Source organism: Manis javanica, chromosome 13, assembly GCF_040802235.1.
Source record: "Manis javanica isolate MJ-LG chromosome 13, MJ_LKY, whole genome shotgun sequence".
NCBI lineage: Eukaryota > Metazoa > Chordata > Mammalia > Pholidota > Manidae > Manis > Manis javanica.
In genome coordinates this window covers 43,164,289-43,174,140 of record NC_133168.1, presented here as the reverse complement: position 1 = coordinate 43,174,140, position 9,852 = coordinate 43,164,289, and the positions used below count along the sequence as shown (strand labels likewise).

Sequence of the window (9,852 nt, the reverse complement as noted above, 5' to 3'; positions counted from 1 at the left end):
AGAGAATCTCTAAAACTTTTTCATCTTGCATGAATATACACCCACTGAATGGAAGCTCCCCTCAACCCTGGGCAACCACAATTCTATGTTCTGCTTTTGTGAGTCTGACTACTCTAAATATCTCATATTAGTGGAATAACACTGTATTTATCCTTCTGTGACTGGCCTATTTCACTTAGCTTTGTGTCCTCAAGGTTCATCCATATTACAACATATGACAGGTTTTCCTTCTTTTTTAAGGATCAGTAATATTCCATTGTGTCTACATATACTTTTTTTTATCCATTCATCTATTGATGGATATTTTGGTTGTTTCCAAATCTTGGCAATTGTGAATAATGCTATAGAGAATACAAAAAGGCAAATATCTTTTTTAGATCCTGTTTTCAATTCTTTTAGATATATACCCAGAAACAAGGTTGCTGGATCATCTGGTAGTTCTATTTTTAATTTTTGAGGAACCTTCGTACTTTTCCATGGTAGTTTTCCATGGTAGCTATACCATTCGAGGTTTTCTGTGGTAACTACACCATTTTTCCATTCCCACCAGTAGTGCACAAAAATTCCAATTTCTGTAGGTCCTGGCTTGTTATTTTGTTTTTATTTATATTGGCCATCATAACATCCTAATTATCCTGAGAAAGTGTCTCCTTGTGATTTTGATTTGCACTTCCCTGATGATTAGTGTTACTGAACATCTTTTTATATGCATTTTGGCCATTTGTCTGTGTGTTGACTAATTTCCACACAATCCTGTGTATTCCAATTTTTCTTCTGATATTGATTTCTAGTTTCATTCCTTTCTGATCAGAAAGATATGTATGGTATGAGTTACATCTTCATAAACTTGTTAAGACTTCTTCTGTGACCTAATATGTGATCAGCCCTGGAGAATATCCATGTGTGCTCCCAATCACACTGCACTGTGTAGGGGAAAGAGACTAGGGTGATTGCTATGACTTTTCCTACCAGCTTTGATGCAGTTGATTCCACATTTGGCAGGAACACAGGAGCCTCTTAACTGATTTCTAAATTTCTTACAAAGGGAACTGGTCCATGTATTCTTGTTCAGTGTTTCTGCAGGTGCAGGAAAGTTAAGGGCTTAGCATTCTGCCATCTTGCTCTAACAGAATTCAATTATATTCATTTATCCATTCCACCATCTTCAGCCCCTGACTCTCCAGGGAACTGAATCCAGAGTTGGAGCTCCAGGGGGCCTGACTGCTCTGGGGGTCGTCTCATCCCTTTGGCTAGTGATGAGATGAATTGGCTTTAGGCGGGTAATATTCAAAGAAAGTGTTGCTATTGTTGGAGTATTCTAGAAAAGTCTGCCTTTCTCTTGCGGGACAGTCTACAGAAGAAATATTCTTTCTCTCTACCCTGCACATAAACATGGCAGCATGAAACTCAGTTGCTACTGTCAGGCATCCCAGGGCCATGATGAAACTGGCCTTAGGTTGAAATTCAAACTGTGTATGGCTTCACAGAGAAACAAAAGGACGCTGAATTTTTGATAACATTTGGTTCACCAAATCAATAAATGCTGAAGTGCACTGTTAGTTTTGGATTTCATGCAATGTGAATCCTTATTGTAGAAGTATGAGTCACATATTCTGATGGTTGCAGACTAAAGCATATGGGATGAATTAGAGGATGTCCTTAATACCTCTAAGGCCCACTTCTCTGATCCATAGGGTTCTTGTCATGATTAAATGTAATGATGTTTTTAAGGATTCTGCCACAGTGCCACACACATTCAGTTCTCAATAAGTATTAGTTCCTTCCTTCTTGTATACAGAGATTCAACATTTCATTCTCCACATGTCCTCAGACTTATCAAGGGAAGTGCTTTCTGTTTCTTGTTTCCTAAGATAAAAGCAAATAAACTTCATATGGTTTACAGAGGGAAGGAATACAATTCCACCACCAGAAACATGCCTTTTCTCTTTTGCTTCCAACCACAAGATTAATACAAATTTCTTATTAATTTCCACCTCAAACCCAGCCCCCGTTTTTCTACAAAATTTTAAATTTTGTACTGTTGTTCATTATGTTATAAAAATTGAAGTATAGTAACATAGGATCAGAGCAGACAGTTCATGTTCCAAGTCTAAGACCAGAAAGAGTGTCTCCCCAGCAAACTCTACCAATTATATATAGGTAGTAGTTTTTATACAAAAGGCAAAAAAGAAAATACACTAACATGATAGGTGCTAGACTAGATCACTGTTTGTTAACCAGCCAGAAATATGTAAATGAATATGCAAAAGTAATGAGAGAATTGAGGTCCTGAAGAGTTACCATTTGTAGTTCGAGGAATTAATTGGTGTAGTAATTTCTATCTTACAAGTTGTTATTTAAACTTCCACTTTTTTTCACAGAGACCTTGGAGTATCAGTCAGATGGGCACTATACCAGGTAATACGCTAGAACAGATTTAAGCTGATACAATAAAAGTTTAGCATTTCATATCCCCTTGTGAAAGATTTATGCATTTATGAACTATATCACTTATGTGGTTTGTGGAGCTATTGGATAAATAACACTAATACAAATAGTGTCCACTGTGTAACATAGAGTAGATTTTTAAACTTGTGTGTTGTCAGACAATGTTTATGATACTTTAAAACTTCCACACAGCTAGTGACAAATTACATTTGAAAAGACAGCTAGTTCTAATCTAACTCAACTATAGATTTTTAGTCTCAGAACACATTATCAAAGACATTTTTTTCCAACTTAATGCACATCACTGCCCTTCACTTGTGGATTTAGCTTCCTCCAAGTTGTTTTTACTTCTCCCACCTACATTTTCTTTTTAAACAAGAGTTACACTATAAGCAGTTTTAATGTAGCATGCAGTTTGGGACTACATGGTTTCAAGTAATATTGGCCATATTATTTTCTAATCCATCAATGTCCATAGCTTTTAGAATGAACCAATACCCCTGTGGAAAAGAAGAATACAAATCTAGCACAGAATGTTCCAGTGCAATATTACATAGAACTGGTTACTCCCTGTATATAACTATTCAATGTTGATAAGGCACTTTAAGAAGTTCATTAGCTCTATGAGAACACTTAATTGCAACCCACGGAGGACTGTATACTTATCCTGCATGCAAATAACCATTCTTGTGGTAAATAACTGATTTATATTTGCATCATTTGTTTTACTCTGTATCATACCTGTCTTCTAGATCTCTGATATAAACCTCAGATTTAGGAACGAAAGGTTACAGCAGACCAGTAGGTTAAGAATTAATATAGCTTAAATAATTTATGTCAACTCAAGTATTTATTACATATTTTACCACCAGGCTAAATTGGGAAAAGAGTAATAACAAAGAGAAGCAGAAAAATAAGAAAGAAAAAAGAAAAGAAAAGCAGAAATCACAAAGTAAGTTTCAAAAATAAATCCATATCATTAACCAATAGTTATAATCATCAACTCCCATAAGTAAATGGTTTAAACTCACCTATTAAAAAAAATTTGTTGGGTTAGATTTTTGAAAGAAATCGAGCTCTATAGTGATGACAAAAAAAAGATCCAACACTCACACACACGAATACATACATACATCTACATATAAACACACAGATCAAACATAAAATGATGAAAGAAGATATATTTTGCAAAAACTATCCAAAGGACATATGAGGAATCATGTTAATTTGGAAAAACATGTAAGTTAAGGCAAAATCCATTAAAAGAGATAAAAGAGGTACATAAAAAGAAAAGTACAGTTTCCTAAAAAAGATATAACAATAATGAATTTGTATGTACCTGTCTTAGTTGAGGTTGCTGTAACAAAATACCAGACTTGGTGGCTTATAAACAACAAACATTTATTTCTCACAGTTCTGGAGGCTGAACATCTGAAATCAGGGTGCCAGACTGCCTGTATCTTACCATGGTAGATGGAACTAGACAGCTTTGTGGTGTCTTTTTTATAAGAGCACTAATCCCATTCATGTGCTTCCATCTGTATGACCTAAGCACTTCCTAAAGGTGCTACCTCCTAATACTATGACATTGAGTGTTAGGATTTCAACATGTGAATTGTTTTGGGGGGTTATAGCAGCGCCTAAGATATATGTGCAAAGATTTCTATTATATCACTATTCATAAAAGAAAAAAAACGTTGTATTAACTATTCAAAAAAATATGAGATAAGGAAAAAATTCAAATTAAAATGTTTTCTGTGCTATGTTTCTAAAATATGTATATAAGTTTGTATCTGCTTTGAAAAAAAACTAGAAGACATTCATCAAACATTTAGTAGTATTTGTTATTTCTACTGATAGAATTCTAGAATTCCAGGTGATGTTAATTTTGAAATTTTTTCCTAACTTTATACGATAGACATTATAACATATAAATTTTTAAATCAAGAAAATAAATAACTTTAATTCAAAGGTTTATCAGTAAACCACTGAAGTTTAAATAAATCTGCATCATATCATCAACATTAATTTTTATTTTCTGGAAGGAACTGCCCATTAGATGCCTGTAACATAACTGTTGCCAACTGAATGTTGCTCACATTCAGATGTTTCTATTCTTTGTTGTCTCTAACTTCTAGTACAGCAATTTTAGCCATATACACATAGTAGAAATTCTTCACATATTTATCAAGAACATAAATATTCATCAGCATGTCTTACTTCCCTCCAGGGTAACCTCAATCTATATCACCACCCACCAACTCCAAATTCTCATTTTCCACACTGCAATTTTGAAGGGACTGGGTTATACTATTTATGTTTTCAAACATAAGCATTTGGAATGATTTAAAAAAAAACCTGCACTCATTATCATTCATTTAACTTGTTTTACACAAAGTCTCAGGAAGAATGGTTTGAGAAGGAATAAAACAGATTTCAGTTCTAACCAGAGATATCTGGACAATTTTTCAAAAAAGCTATGCTGTAAATGACACTGTAATGTCATACTAAAGGGAGATTTCCTCCTTCCATGGCTGGTTCTTTCTTAAATAGTCATCTCATGGCAGGTACTTGCTTAAGCCATCTCTTTTTCTCTTTTTCTCTCTCCCTGATTCTTTTTCTCATTCATATTCTTAATCCTTAAATTAGGCGTAAGCAAAGGAAAAGAGAGAAGCACTACACTTTTTTTATTGCTTATATTTAATTTTTTTACTATTTGGAAGTGATTGGAAAGCTATGGAAACTTTCCAAAATGCTGAGGAGAGGTAGGAAAAATTGATCCTGGAGAGTGTTTATGAGGGTGGTATTAAGAGAAAGTATCCTACTGAATTCAGTCCATGTAAAGAAACACTTGAAATTCATTCCAAAGCCATCATCAGCCTAATCCAGGTTATGCCCACTGTCCTCCATGCAGGTCTTAATTTCAAAGTACTCATAAGTTGACATGAGCTCCAAAGGCATTTCCTGAAGGCTTGAGCTATCTAATATCCACTTTGTCTCCATCCAAGGAGCTGTCCTATGGTCTTCAAAGGGACAAGCCTCCATAGTAATCTGATGTTACAGAGAGAAGAATTTGCCCTACTTTAAGTTTTCTTACTAAGTCAATCCTTTAGAAAATGCTTTTGTCCCACCAATTATCCATAAATTTATATGTGTTTCTGATTCCTAGATATGAAGATAGATTAAATGCAAGCTGGAATTTCCATTTTGACTCTGAGTCAAAATCAATACCTCATTAAGTTACTTAAACTAGGTTTTTTTTTCTTTAAACAGAAGAAGCTACAGGAAAATAGTTCAATGCACACAATATGGTCAAAAATACAATTGGAAATAATTAACCATTTAAATATATGCCCACATGTACAATTCTAAATATACCACTAGGCAATATACTACATATAATTATTATTTTTAGATTTATATCTTTCTAGAAGTGTTATCAAGACAACCCTTTCAAAAACCAATAAAACAAATACTCTTCATTGTATCAATAAATTGATAAAACCCAATCCATAAAACCAGTAATACCAACAACAAACAAGTTTCCCATCTTTGCTAATATTTTCTGATTCTTGTGACTAGCAGGTATCTTCATTTCAAAATCTTTCATACTCTACTTGTATGACTGATACTTAAAAGCCCAATATAGACAGTGGGCTGTCTCAGGTTATACAGAGATAGACAGAGGAATGAGATTAGCATACCAACTGTGGGTAAAATTGCAATATTTCCAGAATCTCTTGCCTGACTTTAGTGCATCTCCATATCAATAGGTGTTTCCAAAGGGTGGAGAGAAGTAGTCCACCTCCATATCAATAAGTAACTACAAGGGCCAGTGAGGGACTGGGGAGGTTGGGTGTTTTTTCACTCTGCTGCAGCAGCCAGGTCAAGAGAGAAGTGGGACAACTGCATGTAAGCAATAAACGGATTTCTTAAACTTTATTTCTCCCTTTGACTGATTTCAGTTTCAAAGGTATTTTAACTCTGGAATTTTCCCCCAGAGTTACACCTGGTGGTAGTAGGCAGGACTACTGAACCCGAAAGATCTACATGGATGCAACTCTTGGGTAAGCTTCCCCTAAAAATCGGGAGATACTCAGAACCCACCCTGTGGATAGTAGAGAGGCCCCAGTGGCTGCAGCAGTAGAGGGTGCAGCTTCACCCGGAAGCCTCCATCTGTGGGGTTTCTGATTTGGGAGCCCCTAGTGGGGAATTGGTGTAGGGTAAAGCACCTCCTAGAGGGGTGGGGTCATCCCCAGAACTGGGGAAGGCTGGAGACACCGGAAACTACAGAATTAGCCCTTTCTGAGATAGAAGACTGCTTAGAGGCCCTAAATGACTCTGTAGCAGCTGGCATTTTAGGGTCTCTTTTCCTTGAGATGGTGGAAAATGTTATTGAGAAGAGAGAGAGCACATTATCGAGGATGAAGAGAGGGTTATCAAGGAGAAAGAGAGACTTTGGCAGGAGAGAGACACACTTAAGCATCGCTTGGCAGAGCTGGGTGATGACCTATGGGATGCCCTTAAGGAAGAGAGACAGTTTTTGAGAAAATAGGTCATGCTCCTGGAAGATTCCTTAACAGCAGCCATGGAGGAGGTGGCAGGAGAAACTGCACTGGATGAGGCCATGGGGGACAGGGAGGAAAGAGCAGTGCCTTCAATCCCAGAGATGGAGGAAGAGCTGCAGGGAGAGGGTGAGGAGGTGGGATCAAGGGCTGACCTGCTGCCGAGGCCACCATCTGAGGCACCAGCCTCTCCTGTACTAAGGGCATGCCTGGCGTGATTAAAAAAACAAAAACAAAACAACTGCAGACTCCTCAGGGGGAGGACCCACTCCCTCCTCAGGTTGTGGAGCACTCCATTCTCCACCCCTATACCCAGGATGAGGAGTTGTTCATGATAAGAATGAAAACTATAGTGCTGCATACAGCTCCCTCATCTCTCTTTGGGTCCCTAGTGACTACTCCTGTCCCCCACCTAGGGCAACCCGTAAGTGAAGCTACTCATACTTTAGCAGATCTGAGGGAAGTTGAAACAATAAGGGCATGGAAGGAAGTACAGGCTATGACTGAAAGGAGAGGTGCAAAAGGCCTCGTGAAGGTCTCAAGGACCGAAATTTGGGTTGATTTGATAAAGGATGGGGTAGTGAAAGAAAGACTTGATGGGCAGCCCAATCAGATCTTGTTAGAACTATGGCACCAAATAAAGCCAGAGCAGCAATTCCAGCCACTGAGGTACAAGACATGGAAACCACAGTCAAAGCCTCATGTCCCCGCCTATGTCCTGAAAAAATTCCTGGAGCATAGTACTCAGGATTCACCTGAGCCCTCACCCCCACAGGAGGATGATTGGGCATCACAGTTTAACTGAGGGGTGGGGTCAAGGTCTCCACCCTGGGGGACGTGGTGGCAATAGGAGGCCACATGTAGAATTAGCAATTCACTGGTCCCCTGTGAATGTACAATGTGCCCTGGTGCTGGGGGACACAGTAGCTGAATATTCTCTGATTTATGACAACCCTGAACAGGGACCCCTGCTGTGATAGATGGCTATGGAGGTGTGGCAACTAGAGGAAGAAAGCCTAAATCCCATTGGGGATAGGGCGTTGACCCCCTAAGGAGTATACTGTGTACCTTTCTCCCATCCCTAAATATGTTTTGGGAGTAGATATCCTCCAAGGCCTGTGGTTACAGACCACTGCAGGTGAGTTCAGACTGAGGGTATGTTTAGTAATGGCACTTCTGAGGGGACACGCTAAGCATCCACCTGTAGTTCTGCCTGTACCTCAGCGGGTGACAAATACTAAGCAGTGTAAACTGCCTGGGGAGCACAAGGAAATTTGGGAAACCCTGCAAGAGTTGGAGAAGGTGGGCATCATAAAGCCTACTCAAAGTCCTTTTAATTCCCCAGTGTGTCCAGTGAAACAGTCAGATCTGTTCTGGCATATGACTGTGGACTACAGGGAATTGAATTAATGTCACACACACCCCTTTCCATACTGCTGTCCCTTCAATAGCAGCCCTTATGGACACACCAAGCCATGAATTGGGGACATATCATTATGTTGTGAACCTTGCTAATGCTTTCTTCTCTACTGACACAGCACAGGATAGTCAGGAACAGTTTGCCTTCACGTGAGAAGGCCAGCAGTGGACATTCACTGTCCTTCCAAAGGGATATCTTCACAGTCAACCATTTGTCACAGACTTGTAGCCCAGGACTTGGCCATGTAGAAGAAAATGCAAATGGTGCAGCTGTATCACTACATTGATGATATTATGCTCATTTCTGATTCTCTTGCAGATTTAGAAGGGGCAGTTCCTTGACTGCTGCAACATCTACCAGAGACAGGATGTCTGTGAACAGCAAGCACCAAGGTCAGGGACATGGTTTGTCTATAAAATTCTTGGGGGTTGTCTGGTCAAGTGAAACTGAAGTTATTCCTGAAGCAGTCATAGACAAGGTTAAGGCTTTCTCTACCCTTACCACTGTGGCAGTTTTACAAAAACTTTTTGGGTATTTTGTACTACTGGAGAGTGTTTATCCTGCACTTGACACAAATTCTGAAGCCCTTATATAGGTTGATATGAAAGGGCATCAGATGGGACTAGGATGAGACATGTCAAGCTGCGTTTACTTCTGCTAAGTAAGCAGTCAAGCCCATACTGGCCTTGAGTGTAATGGAATCATCAAGGCCCTGTGAGCTAGATGTTCATGTAACTGTAGATGGTCATGTATGGGGCCTTTGGCAGCAGCTTGAATGGACATGTCAACCTGTTAGATTCTGGTCACAACTATGGAAAGGAGCAGAGGACTGGTACACTTTGATAGAGAAGTAACTGGCTGCTGTGTACCATGCCTTGCTGTTACAGAGCCCATCACCAGAACAGCTCTGACCAAGGTAATAACCACCTATCTTATTGCAGGGTGGGTGCAATACTGGACCCAAAGGCTATAAAGTGGAGTGGCAAAGATGCCTACAGTGGCCAAATTGGGCACATATTTACAGCAGTGTAGAGCCCTCGCTAATAGCCCCTTAAGTGGAGAACTACGGCACTCATTAGGGTCAGTGACCTATACCAGTTGAAAGCAAGAAGAACTTGCTTTTGAGCCTTTGGTAGCCAAGAGTCCTCATCAGGAGGGAACAGGCCCTATACCTGAAGATGCTTGGTATACAGATGGCTCCAGTCATGGGCAGCTCCCAAAGTGGAGGGCTGTGGCTTTCCATCCTAATACTGAGACAATATGGATAGAGAATGGAGAGGGGAAGAGTATCCAGTGGGCTGAGTTGTGGGCAGTATGGCTTATGATCACCCAGGAGCCCTCCCCTATAGTTGTCTGCACTGACCACTGGGCCCTCTATTGGAGCTTGACCCTGTGGACACTGACATTATATCATGCCAA

General features: G+C 39.3%; 1 long non-coding RNA gene across 1 annotated transcript; it reads left to right on the top strand.

Annotated features, from left to right (window-relative positions):
* Positions 1–2,380: 2,380 nt before the first annotated feature.
* LOC140845760 (uncharacterized) lies at positions 2,381–8,827 on the top strand. Its single transcript, XR_012124644.1, has 3 exons — positions 2,381–2,418; positions 6,450–6,515; positions 8,752–8,827. It is a non-coding gene; the product is annotated as an uncharacterized lncRNA (long non-coding RNA).
* Positions 8,828–9,852: the final 1,025 nt, after the last annotated feature.